Source organism: Aythya ferina (genome assembly GCF_964211825.1).
Source record: "Aythya ferina genome assembly, chromosome: 6".
NCBI lineage: Eukaryota > Metazoa > Chordata > Aves > Anseriformes > Anatidae > Aythya > Aythya ferina.
In genome coordinates this window covers 8,870,538-8,889,706 of record NC_140303.1, presented here as the reverse complement: position 1 = coordinate 8,889,706, position 19,169 = coordinate 8,870,538, and the positions used below count along the sequence as shown (strand labels likewise).

The window sequence follows — 19,169 nt, the reverse complement described above, 5'->3', positions numbered from 1 at the left end:
CAGCGTTCAAAATGACCAGGAGCTGCCAGAAGCAGGAGACCACTACCTCGTGGTTTCACAAGGAGCTGGTGCACAGCTTTCTCACTTCGTTACGAAATGAAGCTGCAGAGTAACTACCCCTGGTACGAGCCAGAAGCCGTGTTGAGGTTCTGCAGTATTGGGAAAACTTCCCGTGGCTTCCTTTCCTCCAGCAAGCAGCACCGCCTCCTCTCGGACAGCTGTCTGCTCGGCCAGGATGAGACCCCCGTTCCTCCGCTCTATTCCCTCTCCCCCCGTCTCTGATAATTCCCTTTATTCAGGGAGTTACGAGGCAGTGCTGAGGAGATGAGAAAGCAAGGCACAGCACAGCAGAAAGCATTAGTTGCCCCGTTTCCTCCCTCACAAAGACCCGTGTGGTGCAGCTGAAAACACAGCGAGTGGCGAGCCACCAAGAAAAGCAGGGTAAATACGGATTTCAAACCTCTCGAAACCAAATCCCTGTAAAGAAAATTATTCTCTCAGCGCCACAGGCTTCTGATTGTATCAAAACACGTTCAAATAACAATGCTTTTTCCTAAGCTGACCAAATCTCAGGAAATTATTTGGGGCCAAAAGCTGCACTTCACTTGCCCGGGACTGCGTAAGCAGTGGGCTGCAGCGGCGGCTCGCAGCGCCACGCGTTTTCCAACAAAAGGCAACGCTGATTGCAACGCTCCTCTCAAGGCAGAACAAGCCAAAAATAGTGCTTCGGCCTTCACATTATGGACTTCGTGGGTCACAGCAAAGCCATTACCATCAAATACTTGTTTGAGCAATTTCAAAACCAAGTTTTTTCGTACTTTATCTAGCAAACCTACCTGTTATTTTTTTTTTTTTTTTGACCCCCCACATAAGTCTTGGGGAAAATTCAGAATAGAAACTCATTACTCGGAAGTGCATAATAGCTTCCTTAAAACGCCGTCCTGTTCTCTAAATACCTGCAACGAGACTAAAGTGATTCTGTAAAGAAAATAACTGAGACCCCAAGTATTGCCGATCCATTTGACCCCAAGGGCTGCAGCCTCCTGCAGCAGGGTGTTTCAGGCACTTTAGCAGGATTTAGACCTCACGCCGAGTGAGTCATGTGGAGTACGGAAAGTCCTAAAGGGAAGGTGGGTATCCAGAGAGCAGCAGGTCTGCCCACTCACCAGATACTTTTGTTGTTTTTTTTTTTTTAAAAATGATCCACTTTTAATTCACACATTTGGAAATGGATTCACAGACGACGTTATGAAGCAATAGAAAACACATTTTTGGTTTAAAAACATTTGCGTATAGCAGCAAAGAAAAACACGGCAAGGAGAACTTCCATTTCAGTGCTGATGCAGATGTTTTGCTAATAAAATTTATACTTTCTATTTTGATGATATAATTGAAAAAAGAAAAAAACAACAATCTTTATAGCTCAAAAACTATTTCCATGAAGGTAGAAAGATACTAGATCTCCTTAAAAGAAGAGGATGAACCACTCTGCTTAGGGATACAGCATGATGCCGTGAGTAAAAGCCTTAATTTCTCCTCTCGAATCATTTTCTGCCCATAGCATCTAAGAGGATGGGGCAACACTTGCAGCCCTTGGCCCAAAGCTTGTGGGCTGCTCCTTATTGAGCATCCAGCAGGCAACGTGCTGGGAACAAACCTCCAAGTGATGCATCCAAACCCTGCTCAGCTGGGAGGAGCCGCCAGCAGCCGTGGTGCTGTGAGACGGGCGGAGGTGCTAAGCGCATCCATAACGCCAGGGCGGTGGCTGAGGGGGACCTGGCACTGTGGGCGCTTGGTCCTTGCAGAGTTTATAAACCAATACAGAAACCAGGGAAAGAAGATGTGGTTATTGCCATGTGCTTGTATTTATGACGCAGAGGCTCTCTGTAATAAAAAAAAATTGTAATTCAGCATCAGCACAGGCTGTGTTCCTAGGAAGCAATCCCACAGCAATGCTATCTGCCTCTGGTCTTCCATAACCTGCCTCCTATTCCCCAGCTGTCGTGCTAGCTCCTCTTCCCTGCCTCTCATTTCTTAGGGTTATCTGTGCATTCAATTTCAAGGCAAATAGTTCCAAAGAAAAAAACAACAAATAAATGCACTGCATTGTGCCCTTTTGTATTTTTGAAAGGCTGGGAATTGATGCCAAGGAAGATAAAATGCCTTCCCTGAAATCCCAGCTGGGCTCTACAGCACAGCAGGGCAGTGCAGGCGGCTTCTGACTGTCTGGGCTGTGAGGACAGCATTGCCACCCCTGCTCGGCCAAGGGCTGCAGTAACCACATCATATGGGCATAGGCTGAAGTTTATCTTAAGCTCCTCTCAAAGCACTGCTCATCATTCAAAGGGAAACGTGTGACCTTTTGGGGCATCTCTCCGAAAGGAGCTTTCACGGCTGCTGGAGATGATTAGGAGGCACGGTGTTTTGCATGCAAATGAAGAAATCCCACTGCTGCTTATTCGCTGGCATTAAGGAGCAGATTTCTCTGGGTTTGGCGTGAGCTGGGGAAACGCACCAAAACAGGACCTGAGCTGTCTGGCCTCTCCTTCCTCTTGTGGGGAAGTCCCACTCTTCTCTCTCCTTGCAGGTGCAGGAGCCCTCTCCAGCTGTGGAGCAGTCGGAAGAAGGTGCTCCCAGGCTGGGGGAGGCCCCAGCCAAAGCGGAGGTGAGGAAGGAGTTCAGGTTTACCTGCTGCTGCTGGGCAGCCACAAGAGGGGTATTCTCAGCTGGCCTGACCCGAGGAGCTGTGCCACTGCCCTAAGTGGAACAGCTCCAGACCGTACGGCCAGGCAGAGCTCAGAGCCTGATGCTAGCACAACCCCCGGGCACGGCAGCAGAACCCTCAGCGCCCCTGGGAGCCAGGGGGCACCCGTGCTGAGCGAGCCCCCGTGAGGGTACTGGGATGGGATCTGCCCCGTGTAGCTCCCCACTGCTTCAAGGCCCCTGCGTCCGCACGGTTGGTGCCAATTCTGGTGGCCTCTTGTTGCTGAGCTGGCCAGGCTCCCAGAAAACATATGCTACGGGAAGCAGCTCACCCCAAATTACTCCAAGCCAATTAAAACAGTTTGCAAAATGAATTGCCTCTTGGCTGAGCACGCTTTGCCAAGCCGTGTGCGTTTTGCTCTCCTTACTGACCGTAGGCATGGTGCCCCTGCCCTGCCTCCGTCAGGGACCAACAGCAAAGGCGTCAGTCCCAAAGCACCTGAGGGAAGCTCCAGGCCCAGGAAAAAGCCAGCCAACACCACCAGGCTCCACCCAGAAGGAAAAATGGACCCCACTCATCCTGAACACGTGCGTGAAGACTGAGCTGGTATCAACCTGGTATCAAGCTTGAAGTTTCTTGCTTAAAGCAAGAAAGCATTACTGCTAAATTCAGAGGGATTCCTGGTGTGTGTGCGCACTTGGGATAGATTTGCTCCAGCCATCAGGGACCGAACGCTGCTGCCGGTGGCTCTTCCCATGCCCAGAGACCAACGGGTGCTTGAGAGGCTGCAAGAGGGGACTTGGTCTCCTCGACAGGCTGCATGTTGTGAATGACTTGTTTCTAGCTTATTCCGAAGAAAAATTAGGTAGCGGTTAAATTGGGTAATGGCTAAAATAATCCACCCTAACCTTGCTGCCCGCAGAAAAGGTCTTGCAGAAGCTGTTTTATCATCTGCACTGAGAAGGGAACCCAGTCCCAGCCCCAGGACAGCCCTGCTGAGCACATGTTGATTCCCTTTTTCGCCATCCCAAAGGAAGGAGTTTATTGATTATAACAGAGCCAAAAGCCCTCACCCGCTGTAAGTTGTTTTACTGCTGATTATTAATAAAAACAACCAGCAGAAACTAATTTTTCTTGCATCCAACTTCCACCATGCTCCACCAGTTGCGAAGGTGCCCAGATGGGGACCGATCATTTCTTATGTGATCTGAAATCCTGAAACGTGTACAAGGAAGCTAAAAGCCATCTCCCAAGCCTGCTCCGTGTTCACGTTGTTAATGAGCCCCGTTCTGTATGAAACACGCATCCTCGGTGGCTTTATGGAGAACATATGTAGGGACTTCTGCCACTGGGATTTCCGTGGACAGAAAGAGTAAATAACATGCAGCAAGGAGCTACGCTGTAGGAAACACTGCCCTAATTTCGATGGCATATGCTTTAATGTGCTGTTTGCAACCAGTCAATAAAACCACACAAATCTGTCTGAATATGGAAATGAAAGCATTTCAACGGGAGTTTCATTTTTAAGGTTGTGCCCACACAGCCGCGTGTGCTGCTGTTAAACCACCCTGAAGAAATCGAGCCCTGGCAGCCTTTGCAGTATTTCTCCCACACCATCCTCACCTTTAAAGGTTCAGCTACGTCCATCACAACAGCCGCCTGTTACGATCACCGCAAATACTGAACATTACAGATAAATTAAAGCCATGTAGATGGGAATTAAAACATCTCCACTGGTATGACCGCAGCGTAGATCTGAACACCTCCGCATTCACACCTCAACGTATGGGATGTCATTACACCAATTTACTGAGGATCAACCAAGAAACAGGCAGCACCAGCAGGACTGGGACATGGCTTGGGGCTTTTCAGGTGTCAGGGCTGCGTTAGAAGGGTACCACTAGCAGCCAAAAGCATTGTAGAAGAAAGGGGCAATGTGGGAACCAGCGCCAGCCAAAGCTCTACCAGCTCAATGGGAGCGAATAAGTAGGAGGTGAATCTCAGCAGTTAATATTTAACAACGCATTGTCCCATTCTGCCAACTTCATCACCGTCACTTCTCAGCATGACGATAGCCTCTGGCGAGAGGCTCCACGGTGACAATGTCAATTAAGTTTCCCCATCTTTATCTCCCAGGTCACCTGCTAAAAACCGCGTGTTTGCAACGTCTTTTCTCAGAAGCAGAGCGACTGCAGCCGAGGAGAAGCGCTAACCTAAGCCAGGCAGGTCACTGTCATAGCTCCACCCGGAGCAAGAGGCTCAGCAAGGGACTGACCTGCTCACCCGAGCCTCCCAACGCTACAGGGCACGCACAGGCTTCAGATAACTATATAAATACATGTGTCTGCAGCATCTGCCTCACAGCATCCAGATACGGGAAGGTTTTTCTTTTTTTTTCACATTTTTTTAGGCAAGAAACCAAGTAACGCAGTCAGCTGCGAGGCTGAGAATGAAATGACTTGTCCCAAGTTGCAGAGCAATGAATAATAGATCTGGAAGAGAACTGCCTTCGTGCAAGCAATTTCCTGCAAGAGCATCCTAGACCACTCTTTGGATGAAGCACTGCAGAGCTGCCCCATCACCTGAGCTGCTGAAACTTCATGAATTGCTTCTTCATCTCCACCCTCCTCTTTCCCCTCCCAGAAACTGCAGCTGATGCCAAGGAAGCAGGATGAAAACCCAAGCCTGAAAAGACAAAACCAGACCTGAAACACTACAGGGGGAACAACCAGAGAGGCAGGACAACCCCAACGAGTCAGCAAACACACAACTGCTGCTGGACAAACCCCAGCCAGGGCAATGCAGAGCAGGCACGGCAAAACCCTGAGTGCCCATTCCCCCGGGCATCCAGTGTCTTTCATACCTGAATGTTTTCTTGAATCCATTTTTTGCCATCTACACACACTGACACGTTTTGCTGCTTTGAACTTAAAAATCACAACCGGGGAAGAGCGCTCCGTAACTAGGAATATATTTCCGTACGTGCAGCCGTGTTGTGTCTGAATGTCCCCACACCAGCTTCGCAGCTCTCAAACTGTTTTATTCAGTGTGCCTAGCCAGCTACAGTTCCCCACATTTGCCTTTACAACAGCCTCTCTGCTTCCGATGCAGCAGGGGGGATAAAAGTGCTTGTTCCTGTGTCTGACAACACCACAGCCACGCTAAAAGCTGGGCTTAACAAGAATCCGAAACAGAAAATGATCTTTTCTTTCTGGGGGGCTCCCAGCTCGTGCTGGCTGACCTCTCTGGGGACCACGGCTGCCCGCAGAAGCTGTGGGGGTGGAAGGCAGAGTTACTGGCATTGCAGGGAGACGTGATTTGCTGTGAAGAAAAGCAGCAGCTCCTTTATCCAGCAATGAATGCGGGCCGGCCAGTGCTTCAGAGATGTCGTGAGAGCCGGGTAAAGCTAACAACAAAACCAAGTCACGCTGCGTGAAGGGGACAGATGGCAGCCCCACAATAGCCATGGAGCCCATGTAAGCAGCCAGGAGCTCTCTGTCCCCATGCCCAGCCCAGCGTTAGCCGTGCCACCCAAAGCACAGCTCTTGGAGCATGGAGCCCTCTCACCTGGAGCAGGTGCAGGGCTCACGGTTTTCCTCCCATGCCGTCATTTACAAATTCACCCATTCTCCCCAACAAGAGCGAGAGAAGCAAAGCTGGGACAGATGCTCCTGCCCCACAGCGATCAACTGTGCCTCGGACTCGTGAGCAGGGCTCCGGGTGGGGTCTGAGCAGAGCTGATGCAGCCCAGGACAGGGTTGGCTTTCTGGGCTGCGAGCACACACTGCCGGCTTGTGTTGAGCTTCTCCTCAACCAACACCCCCAGGTCCTTAGGCTCAGGGCTGCTCTCAATCCATCCTCTGCCCAGCCTGTGTTTCGGCTTGGGATTGCCCCAAAAAATGCAGCCCAAAGACTGAGTTTGTAAAACGGAGTGGAATTTCAGGCAAGTGAAGAAAGGTACATCCCTTTTTTCCCTTAACATCGCAGATTTAATATCTGCTTCTCTTTATTCTGTATAATTATACACCTGCACGTACAGGCTAAATTCATATTTGGCTCCTAAAGGAAGTGATTTGCTCCAGGACTCAGTCTCTCCACAGTACTTCATCCCAACAGACCCTGCTGCTAACTCCAGCGCTCCTCCTCACAGCATGGAGAAGAGTTGGAGCTGACACCTCCCCTGCCCACCTGGATACTGCCCGAAGGCGTTTCATGGGGCAAACTGTTCTTACGAGGGCTAATTCAATGTACGAGAGAGCTTCAGTAACCATATGCAGACACTAGAGAGATGTAAGCGAACACACGGACACAAAGGCAATGATGTGACTGTGCCCCTTTGCCCGAGGTCTCACCAGTTGTTTTGGTTTTTCTTTCTTTTTTTTTCTCCATTTTCAATTAGAGGCTGGTATATCGCAAGGAAAAATTACAAATATTTGGCAAAGCTGAATCCACTGCCAAACACTTCTGTTTGTGCAGATTAAACCTGGCTTAAGAGATGAAACCCGACTGAACCGCCGGTGCTCCTGCTGATGGGAGCAAGGACCACTTCATGCTGGCCCTGAGTCCTCTAACCCAGGGGCAAACGCTGCCCTTGAGGAACAGGGACAGCACTGTGCTGGTGCTGTGCTTCGCAGAACCCTGCCCCACGCCTACCCACAGCATCCCAGCTGGCTGCAGACACCTCCCCCTGACTTCCTTACCAGAAATAGTTTCAGCATCACCGTGGGCTGGCGCCGGCAGGCATGCCGGGTTGCAATGAACAGTCACATCCACACCAGATCTGGGCTGTCCCTGTTACGTGCCCGAGGTCTCAAAATGCATCTTTTTGGCACAGTCCCTTTTCCCTGCTTGTATTTCATCGCTGCTAGCTGAGGCACGGCACAACAGAGCTGGTTTGGGGTGATGCTGCTGCCTCCTCCAAGGCCCTCGGACAGCAGCTGGTATGGGGAACCTGAGCACTGCTTTAAAGAAGGACTGGCTGGGGAGAGACTCTGATGGTTGTGGAATGATAAGGGGAAAAAAAAAAAAAAACAAACAAAAAAACAACCCAAAGGCCCCACCAAGCTGGGTTTAAGCACTGGCAGATCTGTGAAATACAGCCAAGGTGAGACAGAGTTACAGGACAGGAACACAAAACTCATTCAGTGAGTTCTTCTTGGTTTGTGAATTGTTTGCAAGACACACGGATGTGTTACTCGTACCATGGAGCACAGTCTCCATCCCTCGCGTTCCATAATTTATCACTGAAGTGCTCAAGTTTCCTCCCTGTGTGTAAGGCAACAAACAAACCTAAGAAATAAGCACATCCGTTAAAACATTTGAGGGCATTCCCTGTGTTCTGCAGGAAATGTTGCTGCAGCCAGCAGCTCTGTCCGTTTCTCAGGGCTGCTGCTACAAACACCGCTCTTCTTCAACACTACCTTTAAAAATAATAGCAACAGTTCGTATTTTAATGATTATTCGTGTGCTTCGTTGCATTGCAGGAGTCCTTCGTGGCGACTTCCCAAGAAGAGGGCTCCATCCTCCCAGGCACCGTGTGCCCACCCAAGGAGGAACTGAGCTCCTGCCTGGTGCGACATCAGTGGCACCGCTGGGGACAGTGCGCCCACGGCACCGGTGCTGAGAGCACAAACCGGCTTCTAATTTCTTCAAGAATTTTAAAATTTCTTTAGAAACACACAAGAGCAACAGTCAGACCCCACAGGAGCCGTATGGGGCTGGGGATGTGTCCTTGCATGGCAGCAGATCCTAATCCTGGGCAAGCACCACCGCAGCTGCCCAGGGTCACAGGATGGGGCCCGGACACACGGGCGTGTTGGCACAGCTCCAGCCCTGCCCTGACGTAACATCCAGTCATCAGCACAGCTCTCAGCCATCCCGAGTCTCCCTAAATTTGGTTTGCGCTGCATTAAGGCCATATGGAAGGCCCTAAAGGCAAGCACACAGCCGAGACACTGCAGTGACGCTAAGAAACGCTGCGAAGGGTTCGGGATTGATGTGAGTAAATGCGCCCGTGAACAGGCTGCAGGTCAGCCGCTGTGCCAGCAGACATCCTAAAGCAGGTAGGTCTGGCCTCAATTATGAGACGCCACTGGCTTTGTCCCTGCTCTGACCCCAGCGAGATCACTTGAGGTGGACTGTGACCGCGCGCTGGGTTCCTAAGGCAGAACATGATCCACCTCCAAATCCTCGCAGCCCTGTGCTATCCAATTTCTCCTTGCTGTCTGCCTCAGATCTACAAAAGAAATAAACAGCAGGGAAAAAACACACCGGCAAGAGAGGATTGTGGCCACGTGCAACTCCAGCTTCACTCCAGCGCTGTCTTCTCTTGGCAATTACCAACACAAACGATCAGACGCTAGCGCTCGTCCTGATGCTCTGAGGTTTCCACCACACGATGATGTTTGTCAGTCCTGTGTGCCCTCGGGCACGTGGCTAAAGTGACTGGAGACCAGCAGACACCAGCCCCAAGGGGACTGGACGACAGCAGGAGTTTTGCCCTGCCACGTACACACACAGCCCTGCCACCTTCCCCCAGCAATCCCCATCCCTCTCTCTAGCACTCCTGAGCCTCTCCCCCTTGATGATGAAAGGGCTAAAGAAAGCCACTTTCTTCAGTGTGACTCACCCTCTTTTAGCCAATTAAGGAATGCATTTGCATTTTTGAGAACACTTACACACGCAAAGTAAGAAAAGGAAAAAGTGAATCCAATTTACTAACCACACACACTGAAAAATCACCTTATCGCAGGCACCAGGATGACTCAGAAAACAAATGTAAATAGCTCCTGTGATTTAGCACTGACTGACACCCAATGGATTAAAATAAATTGCCCGTGATTTCTCGCAAGCTCCATGCTAATGCACTCCATAAAATGTCAGTGAAAATGCAGCAGTGCCTGACTATCTGCAGGCTTCAGTCGGTGGCAAGTAATATCGGGAATTGTCCTCTGACCACGCCAGGGAGAGGAAGTCCATCTGCATCTCCGGCCTTTGGGGGAATGTTCCAGGTTTGCAAAGCGTGAGTCAGCAGCATTGCTGCTATGTAGGTGATTTTTTTTCCCTATCGTGCTGCCAGCAGCACAGTCCCTCCTGGCTTTTCCAGCTCCAGCCTGCTGGCTTATTCCACCATCAGTTAAAAGCCACCCCAGACCTGTCCGACCACAACAATTTAACACAGCAAAGAGCTGTACAAAGGAAGGAAGGGTTAAGCTGCCAGGTGAAGGTGGGGGAGTTGAGTATTTTCCTAAATGCATTCAAACCTCTTTCCTGATCCTGCTACAACATCAATACCCAAACCACCTTCGTTACTGCAGCCCAGACAGAAAGCACCATTCTAAGCCCCACACCCACAATTTGCACATCCATGGCTTCCCTTAGGTAAAGATCTCGAGTATTTTGCAAAATTGATGAATATAATACCCCTCCTGAGGGGCACATGGGCATTTTGCTTTACACAGACAAAGAAAATAACCAAGAGCTGAGGTCACAAGCTTCCGAAAGGAGCCTGGCAGCCTGCAGCCCTTCACCTAACCACTTCTTCCCCCAGCCAGGGCCTCGTGAGCTGAGCTCCTGGCCCGTTCCTCCTCCACGAGATTTCTGTGCTCTGACAATTTTCTTGACAGGTTACCCAGGGGATCCTCCCTACGGTTACTAACCAAACCTCTGCCATTGCAAGCATCTGAGCATTCTTAATATTTAGCCACAGAGAACAAAGGACATGAGATGTCCTACAAGTGAAAAACGAAGCTGAAACCAGCCCTCCCTTCCCTCACACGGGGAGAACACCAACACAAGCTCACCACTTACCCGCTGCCTCTCCTCGTCCAGCCAGGCAGTTCGTGCACACACCAGCCAGCGGCCCAGAGCAGCTTTAGCATACCCTGTGCCCTGCCCAGAGGGCAGCAAGGGGCCACAGAGAAACTGGGATACTCTGGTGCAAATGTAATGGAAGATACGGTGGGGAGGAGAAGCACGAAAGATAAAACCCATATGAAACCAAATTCCATTGGGAACATGAACTCTTAGCTCCAGCTAACCCACAGAAACAAGGTTTCTGGGAATTTTCTTCTTCCCAGCTAATAATTGGAGTCCATTGGCTAACTTTAGCCTGTTTTGGTGCAGAATCACAAACACCTGTTCCCACAAGTCACACGAAACAGCCATCCAAGTGGATGCCACATATGCTACAAGGAACCCAACTTCGGTGCCCCAAATCATGCTATAGGACCCTTATCTGCCAGTGAAAAAAATACCTAGGAGACAGTCTTTCTAACCAGTAAACCAGCAGGGAAATATTCACCGAGAGCTGATCACCAAGCACAAGGCATAAATCATCAGGCAGGTCAGCCCCAAAAACCAAGACCAACCCAAACCTGCTTGGTTCACGTAGCCACGAGAAAAGGCTGCGTTATACTGCTGGTCCAACCCCAACCCCGGGGAGAGAAGCGGGGATGTGAAGCCCCCGCGTGGGACTCTGTCAAGCCGAACTGCTCCTTACCTCCATCGCACGTGCCGAGGAAGGGCTGCCTAGAGAGCGGGGTGAAAACTGGACGCCGAGCCCGGGACGGAGGCAAACACGGGGCCCAGGCTCGCTGCCGGTGCCGCTGCGTGCCCGGGAGCCGCGGGGCCGTGGGGAAGGCGAGCTGCTTCTGAGAGCTTCTGGCGCATTTGGTCACCGTGTCGCTGGGCTCGAGCAAGGGGAGCGCCAAGCATCACGTCATTCTGGGTGCCTGCCCTCTGCCACCGCGTGGAGCCCAACGCACCGCCGCGCCACCGCGAGCTCTGGCTTCTGCTGCCTTTCTGTACCAGCTTATTAAAGGTTTTCCTTGTGATAGTCCCAGCCATCTCTTTCTACCCCTGTGGCCATTGGGCTTTTAAACCCTGCCCATCTGCAGTTAATTCTGTTCCTGCAAAATAAGTGCCCCTCACCTCTACTTCAAGAAAACTGCGATATTTGAAGTTATTTCCAATTTTGCCAGCAAAACATCTCATTTTCCTCTCTGCAGCCAGAAGGAATGATTTGCAATGAGCATCTCAAAAGCCCCGACCAAGGGAGGAGGTTAAAATGACCGATAAAACAGAGGTGCAAGAAACATATTCGTATTGCTTATTTAAAATAAAACAAGAACCCATCTCCACACCAACTGATTCATTACCATATAGCTGACACCCTTTTTGTTGTTGTTGTTTTTGGAGACCGCAGAGGTCTGATAAGATGCTGCGTCCAAGAGATAAGGAACATTTCCAGAGACAAACCATTCATCCAAAGGATCGCATTGTCAACAATTTTGACTCGTTATCCACTGATACTGTAAAAAACAGGCGGTTCTGCTTGTCTGCTAACAAAGCCATCACTTCTGATTGCCAGAGCTCCTTCCTCTTTCCTTCTCCAGTGCTGCAGCAAAACCTTGGATTTTGACATCGAGCCCAGCAAGCAGCATTAGTCCTTGAGACAGAGTTTGCAAAACATTACTGAAATCGGAATGAGACTGCAGTTTGGCTGGCTGCCCTTCTGTAATGGAAGTGAAATTAAAAGTGAGGGGAAGAGAAGGGACCTGCTCTTCGCTAAAAAGACACCACTGAATACATTTTTCAAGAATTAAAGCATTTTATACACTATTTACTTCAGGGTTTTCTATTTCAGTGAGTCCAGTGATAATTGGTACCAGGAGGAGTAACAACATGAAAAGCAACTAAGGAAAACTAAGGGGTAAGGCATTCTTTTGAAGAATTTTATTCCGCCAGGAAAGCCTATTAGGCAAGAAGGCTTCTGCCAAAGACAGAGAGAAGACAAGGGCCAAGAAAACTAAGACATGTAGAAGAGAAAAGCAAGGAACAGAACAGTACGTAAGATGACCAGGAAGGAAAATGTCCTGAATAATGCACTAATGCTTCCCCCCAGAAGGAACACAGCCTCAGCAACTTACTGCAATGAAACCGATGACGGGTAACATTTCGGGAATCTGTTGCTGCTAGCAGCGGCCCTTGGCTCTGCCTGTGCTGAAGTCCTCTTGGCTTGCAGTTGCCACCCGTCTGGGACCCAGAGGGGGCACGTCACGAGAGCAGGCTTCCTCCCGGAGTTACCATTATTCCTGGGATACCCACACTCGAAATATAACCGCCTTGCCTGCAGGCTAACGACACGTCCAATTTTGCTTCCTGCCCTACAAACACACTTCTTGCCTTCAGGCCTGAACGCGGAGCTAAGACGTAGGCTGAGCTGGGTGACACCTGAGCAGCACAACGCACGGTAACGCCTGGGTTGGAAGGTACTGGGGGAGAAATAGCACCTGGAAAGTTAATACAAGATGAACGTTGCCTTTCCTTCTCTCCACCAAGGTGAAAAGAGCAGGTTTGCAGTCCCGCCTAGCTTTTTTTTTTTTTTTTAAATCCTTTCTTCATTAAGGGCACAGTCCCTGCTGCAACTCAATGAGATCAATATTCCTTAATCACTCGACACATCTGACAGTTCAACCCAAAGAAAATTGCTTCATGTGTTCTGTTCTGCAGGGCTTTATCCCCACATTTCCCTTCCAGCCTTAAAGGGTTAGAGCAACCAAAGCCAAAGGGCATTAGGGGAAAGAGAATAATCAATTTGTCCCGGGAACTACCAACGACACCGTCAAAACCAAATCTGCTTGCCTTGTTTTGGTGATGGAAATGACTTCTGAAGTGCTGGTGATGCCTCCAGACAGCCTCAGATGGAAGCTCTCCCAGCCCTGCCCCGCCTGGCTGCTGGGGCGCTGTGCCTCAAGCCCCGAGCCAAGCCCAAGCCCCACGCTCGCGGGCAGCACTGAACGGGTTAAGAGAAGTTTCCCTCCTCCCCGACAGCCAGGCAGCATGAAGCCAGCCCTCTGCTTTCTTTTGGATGGATTGTACCTGCTCGGATAAGGCAAGGGGGTTTAACCCTGTCTGTGCTAGCCTGCAAGGACCCCGGGGAAGCTGAAACCACCATCAGCAAGCCCCCAGGTCGGGTAGGAAAGGAGAGGGCTCCATATGCTGCCCGTACCCACCCAAAGCAACCAGCAAGCATGCGGGGGCTTCTGTTCGCCCTCCGCTAGCTGCAGCTGGGAGGGCTGATTCCATCCCTGCAGTGCCTGCATGCACATTGAAAATAACTCCAGACCGCCTGCCAAAGCGACCTGAAAATCTATGCGAAGCTGCAACACAGCACAGATCGACCAAACGAAGAACTGCTATTGTTAAACCCCCCGCACATACACAACAAACAAACCACAAAGGAAACCCACGCCCTGCACCAGACTCATCCCCGCTCAGCTCCGGAGGTGCCCTACCTTTGCGAGCTGTGACCGAGCCGATTCCAATCACTGCCTCCCGTCCGAGGCTACACGCTGAAGAATCTGTTAAAATAATCCAAAGGTGGGGGGAAAAAAAAGTGAAAATGCTGATTTTTTGATGAAAAACAGTTTCCTGGTATAAAAAAAAAGTGTGTTTTTTTTTTTTTTTTTTAAATGCTACAAAGATGCATACATATAAATACACACCACAGGTCCATGAAGGTGTGTGCTTATAATAATGCATTACGTATGCATCAAATAAATTACTAAGCAAACCCCCAGAGGTTTATTACCTATGCAGTTTAATTCATTCGGAGGGCACCGCTACAGAATTTAATCTACAGCAGGCTAAATCCCCAAAGCTACAGCACAAAGGTAGAACGACTCTCGCAAATCCTGCAAAAAGCAACCCAAGCTGACGTTTTTAAAAGAAAATCATTACCGGCTCAGAGGCTGCCATACCCCCAAAGCCTATCCTTAAATAACTGCTGCATAATCATTCTCCTGGCGTGCTGCTCTCCATCGGCTCGCTGCCTATCTCCAGACAGACGCAGTCTGCGAGCCACCAGCTTGGCTCTACCATGTGTACGTCAGGAAAAGGAAAACTGCAAATTAGGAGAAGTCCCCGCAGCGGTGAAAAGGAAAAGAGGGTGAGTGGGAGAGGAAGAGGGAGTTCACTGGCCGCAGAAATTTCCAGAAGGATGACAAACCAGCCGGCTCCGCCATCAGCCACTTACAATAGGACGCCGCGCCTCGCGGCTGCCCGAGCGGCTCGTCAAGGGCTCGCCGCTCCCCGGCGCCTGACGGGCATTTTAATTGCCTCCCACCGAGCGTGGCCCCGGGAAGCGTGGCCCCCCCGAGCCCGTGGGTCTCGGCGAGCGGCTCCTTTTGTGCTGCTGCCGAGCAGACGCGAGCAGGGCCGGCACGCAGGCAGCGGGGTGCGCGGTTCCCATCGCGCTGCCGCTCCCGCTCCCGATCCCGCACGGGTTTTTTTTTCCCAGCAGGGCTGCAGGGACAGCTCCACTATGCTGCTGTCGGAGCCTTGCAGCTGCTTTATCACACCCATGGGAAATGGAGTGCCCCCTTCGGCCCTGCCAGCAGCTCCCCGTGCCTTCGCAGGGAGGAGGAGGAGGAGGAGGAGGAAGGAAGCCCCCAAAGGCAGGCTGTAGGGGCCAAGGATGATGGTGGGGCGGGTACGGCGTGGCAGCGAAAAGGCCTTCAGAAGGAAAGGAAGAAGCACGAGCAGCACTAGCGCAGTTCTTGGACCTTCCCTCTGAGAAAGCCTGCTGTGAGTCGTGGGAAGGGGGCCTGCTGCTGCCAAGCCTCCCACTGCACAGCTCATCCTCTGCAGAAACCAAGGAGACTCTCCTCCTGCCCTCGCCCCCCGCAGCTCCGCCAGCGAGCAGTGGGTGCCAGCGGGTACCTGCTGCCAGCCAGCACCTCCACGGCTCCGCTCTTCCCCCAGCACCTTCGGGAGGTCCCAAAACACCACCGTGGGGCTGGGAGGGTGCGGGGCTTACAACAGGTCCCCAAAACCATCCTGAAATGCCTCTTGGACGTTCCTGGCATGGCTCACAAGGGGCTATGCATATTGCCACCGCCCCCCTGACCGGCCCCACTCTGCCCGTGCTGGAGCTCGGGGGACACAGCCCTGCCTGGGACCTGCCCCCACAAGCTGTCCCCCAGGAAGGCAGGGGCAGCCACAAAGCAACCTTGGCCCACCAAACTCTTGTACCCATCACGCTGAACCAGGAAACTTGTGAGCAAAAAAAACCCACGACCATCAGTATGTTGGCACGCCAAGGGACTGGGAATGCTTCACTGGTCTAAACTCTGCAAGATCTTGCATGTCCAAGTGTTTTTTTCTCTTCGATCCTACACGTTGGTGTAGGATCGCTGTAGGACAGGGCACTCAGCTTTGGTACCATGCTGTGGGAGCGCTCAGAACCCCCCCTGGCATCCCGGGTCACCCTGTGCAAGGTGTTGGGCGACCAGGAGACCATTTCTGTGACCACTTTTTACTTAAAAAAGCCAGGACCCAGAGTGGGGGGGGGAGTGGCAATGCCCTCATTTCAAGGATGATGGAAAAAGAACAGTGATGGGGCTTTGGCTTGCCCAAGGTCACACCACCTCTGGCCCAGCCCAGTCTCTCAGACCCTCTCCAAAGCTCAGCCTCAGCCCTTCCCACCCAAGGCCCTGCCGAAATGGTGCAGCCAGCCTCGAGCAAAGGCCTCGGGGGGTGGCTGCTGCTTTTTTTCCCCCACCAGAGGCTGGGTGAACATTTTATGCAACACCCAAAATAGCAGCTAATGTGATCAGTGATGTAGATGAAGAGGAATAAGCCTACTGAATAAGAAATTGCACCACTCGGGTAAAAATAGCCCTGGAACAAGGCATTTTCTTTTTATCCTTCATTGTCTCAGCACTTACGCCGGTCTCGGGGACGGCTGCCTGCTGGAGAGGAGGCAGGTGCTTTCCCACACACATTGCCTCTTCTTCTGCAGCATCCCATTTCACCAGCTGCCTGAGGGAGAGCCTTGCTTTCCTTCCCTTTCCTCCCTCGAGGAGGAAATAAGCAGAAAAGAGGACGACCCTTACCTGTGGCGAGGCGCAGGCAGCACGGCACAGCGGCTCCTGCAGCGCTACGGTGCCTGCCAGGAGCCTGCAGGCTGGGGAGGAGTTAGCTACAGCTGCAGGCTGAGCCCGCAGCTCCGTGGTTAGCGAGGTGCAGGGGGTTTCCAGCAGGGAAGGGCGTTTCAGGATGCAGGAGGGGCCTGGCTTTGGTTTTAGGCTCCCCATCAGGTTTGTTCCCCCTCCAACAGGCGAGCTGCCCACCTGTGCAGCGCTGTTTCCGAACTGCAGGCGGTATTTTCGGGCACGAGCTCCTGTGTGAAGCCACGCTGCCTCCTCCAGTAAATAATAGATGGGAGCAATACCTAGAAAGGGCCCTTGTTTCCATCTCACTCCGTGCTAGCGTGTCCCTGCGATCGTGATGCAAGATGGGGCTGGCCAAGTCCCTGCAGGCCTGCGTTGCAGGAGGTCCAGTGCTGCTCAGAAGCCTTTGAAGCTGCCAGATAAACACGGCCCGGGGGCTGCCTAGAAATCCCTTGGTTTCCAGCTAAGAGACTGACGACAGCAAAAGAGTAAGAAACCAAAATTCATCATAGCTGCTCGATAGCCCTCCAGCCTTGTACAAAGATGTGGTATCTACAGAGGTGCTGCTGTTACACACATGGAGGTGAGAGGCGGGTTTGTTCTTTTTCATATTTTTGCCTTTCATCCCGTAACCCACCTGGGATTCGTGCACAGCTCCGCATTACACCGCGGGAGCTGCAGCGCTGCAGCCACAGCAGGATCGGAAGCGAGGGAAAGCAGAGCCTGTGGGAGAAGTATTTGCTCTTACGAGAGCAGCGCTGGTGCTGCAGTCCCAATAGGAGCGCTCATTAATCACCCCCCAGAAACGGCACCGAGCTGAGGCGAGGGCTGAGGGTGTCTGAAAAGGCCAAGGGGAACTGCCAGGGTTAAGAGCAATGCTGGTGGCGTTGCCGTCGCTGCTACGAGCTAACCAAGCTGCTTTTGGTAAGGCCAGTTTTCAAACCCCCCTCTGCTACCGGGATGTTTGCACAGCGCCTGATTCAGTGATGCTTACAGCAGGCTCCTAAAGCTGCAGGACCCCAAGAAGGCAGCACTTAATGCTGGGAACTGTGGCCAGAATCCCTGCTGACCCAGAACAAGAGGCCACCCCATGCACACCTCTGCGCTGACCCCATCAGCCACAGGGCTTTGGTGGCACAGTCCTGTCCCAGTACAGCCCCAAGGGAGCCTGGATCACCCCAAAATTTCATTTTCAGTTTCCCTGATGCTCAGCGAGCGTGGAGCTCAGGCACTCACCGAGCCTCTCTCTGCGCTCCTGAGGGGATTTCTGGCTATGGAACCGCTGCAGATGCAGACCCTGTGGTTTCTTCTCTTCATCTCTCTCCCCTGGCCTACCAGTGGGGTGATGAATCAAGACAAAAACTTGCTGACGGTGACACATTACAGTTACTGGGACAGAATTTGTTCAAATGTCAATCTGTGCTTCCTTTCACCATGTAGCCTAATGGTTTTCAATTAGCTATCATGTCACACCTCATCACAAAAGCTTTGGTTATTATTCTGCATTAAATTCATAAACAAAATGTTTTAAATTCGTGATTCATTTATTGAATCAGAATTTGCATGACACGCAATTAAAATATAACCTCTGAGCTGGCACAGCCTTAAATATGCTGCAGCAGTAACTGCAATGGAAAACACACAAGTTTATCTGTTTTGCCTGATCGCGGGGGGCTTGGGCACCATTTCGATTCCATTTATATTTAGGAGAATGTGTAGCAAACGCTTACGTTCAGTTCAATTCCGTGGGATGCTGGCACGTAGTGAAACGCAGTACCACAAATAGAGGTTTTCCTGAAATGGGCCCGCATCCATGAGCCCCTTCAGGGAAAAGGCATCTGATTCCTCATTTCTGCAGAGCTAATAAAGCAAATTCAAGATCCCCCTGCCTTCAGAGATAGCTTTCTAAGCAGCTAAACGCAGCCTTCCTAAAATCAGCCAGGCAGTTATTTTCCCCCATGCCTGTGGATTCGGTTCAGAAACTCGAACAAACCCGTCAGCTCTCCTCACTCACCGCTTTTCCTCGAGAGCCGGGCACTAGGGATGGCAGCAACACCCAGCAGCGTGCAGCAGAGGGGGGTTTGAGCAGCTTCTCCCTCAGCAGCTCTTCCTGTAAGGAGGGCAGCCAGGCAGAAACCCGTGGCTGAGCTACCAGCCGCGCGGAGCAGAAGCCGCAGAGCACTTGCTGAAGAGGAGAGGTGGCAAAAGCTGCCTGGTGAGGAAGGTGCTGACCCACCTGCACGCCGCTGTGACACCATGCTGCGCTGCTGCAACCGCTCACAACCTCCTTGCACGGGCACCTGGGTGCTCCCATAGCCGCCCTTCACAGACTGCAGGTTTCCAGTGAAAAGCCACCACGATTAATCGCCACCGTGACCTCTGAGACAAAACCCAGCTAAAAAAATCCGAGGCCCTTCCCTGACTACCACACATTTAGAGCAGAACTGGTGCTTTGTGCACACTCTCGTGCCTCAGATAGAGGCACAGCGAGGGCAGTGTGTGCACTGCAC

At 51.6% G+C, this 19,169-nt stretch overlaps 1 protein-coding gene across 24 annotated transcripts in view; it reads right to left on the bottom strand.

Moving 5' to 3' along the window:
- MAP2 (microtubule associated protein 2) overlaps nt 1–19,169 on the bottom strand; it is a 180,162-nt gene that overhangs the window by 92,823 nt on the left and 68,170 nt on the right. For 17 of the 24 annotated variants that reach the window (XM_084524722.1, XM_084524726.1, XM_084524729.1 and 14 more), the window contains one exon: nt 14,002–14,067. The exons of 3 other annotated variants lie outside the window; for them this stretch is intronic. The gene's annotated coding sequence lies outside the window, so the exon portion shown is untranslated. Of the gene's footprint in view, nt 1–14,001; nt 14,068–14,297; nt 14,388–14,446; nt 14,627–14,741; nt 14,804–19,169 lie in introns of those variants that run through there. 4 more of the 24 variants (XM_084524733.1, XM_084524731.1, XM_084524724.1 and 1 more) reach the window with 4 other exon arrangements.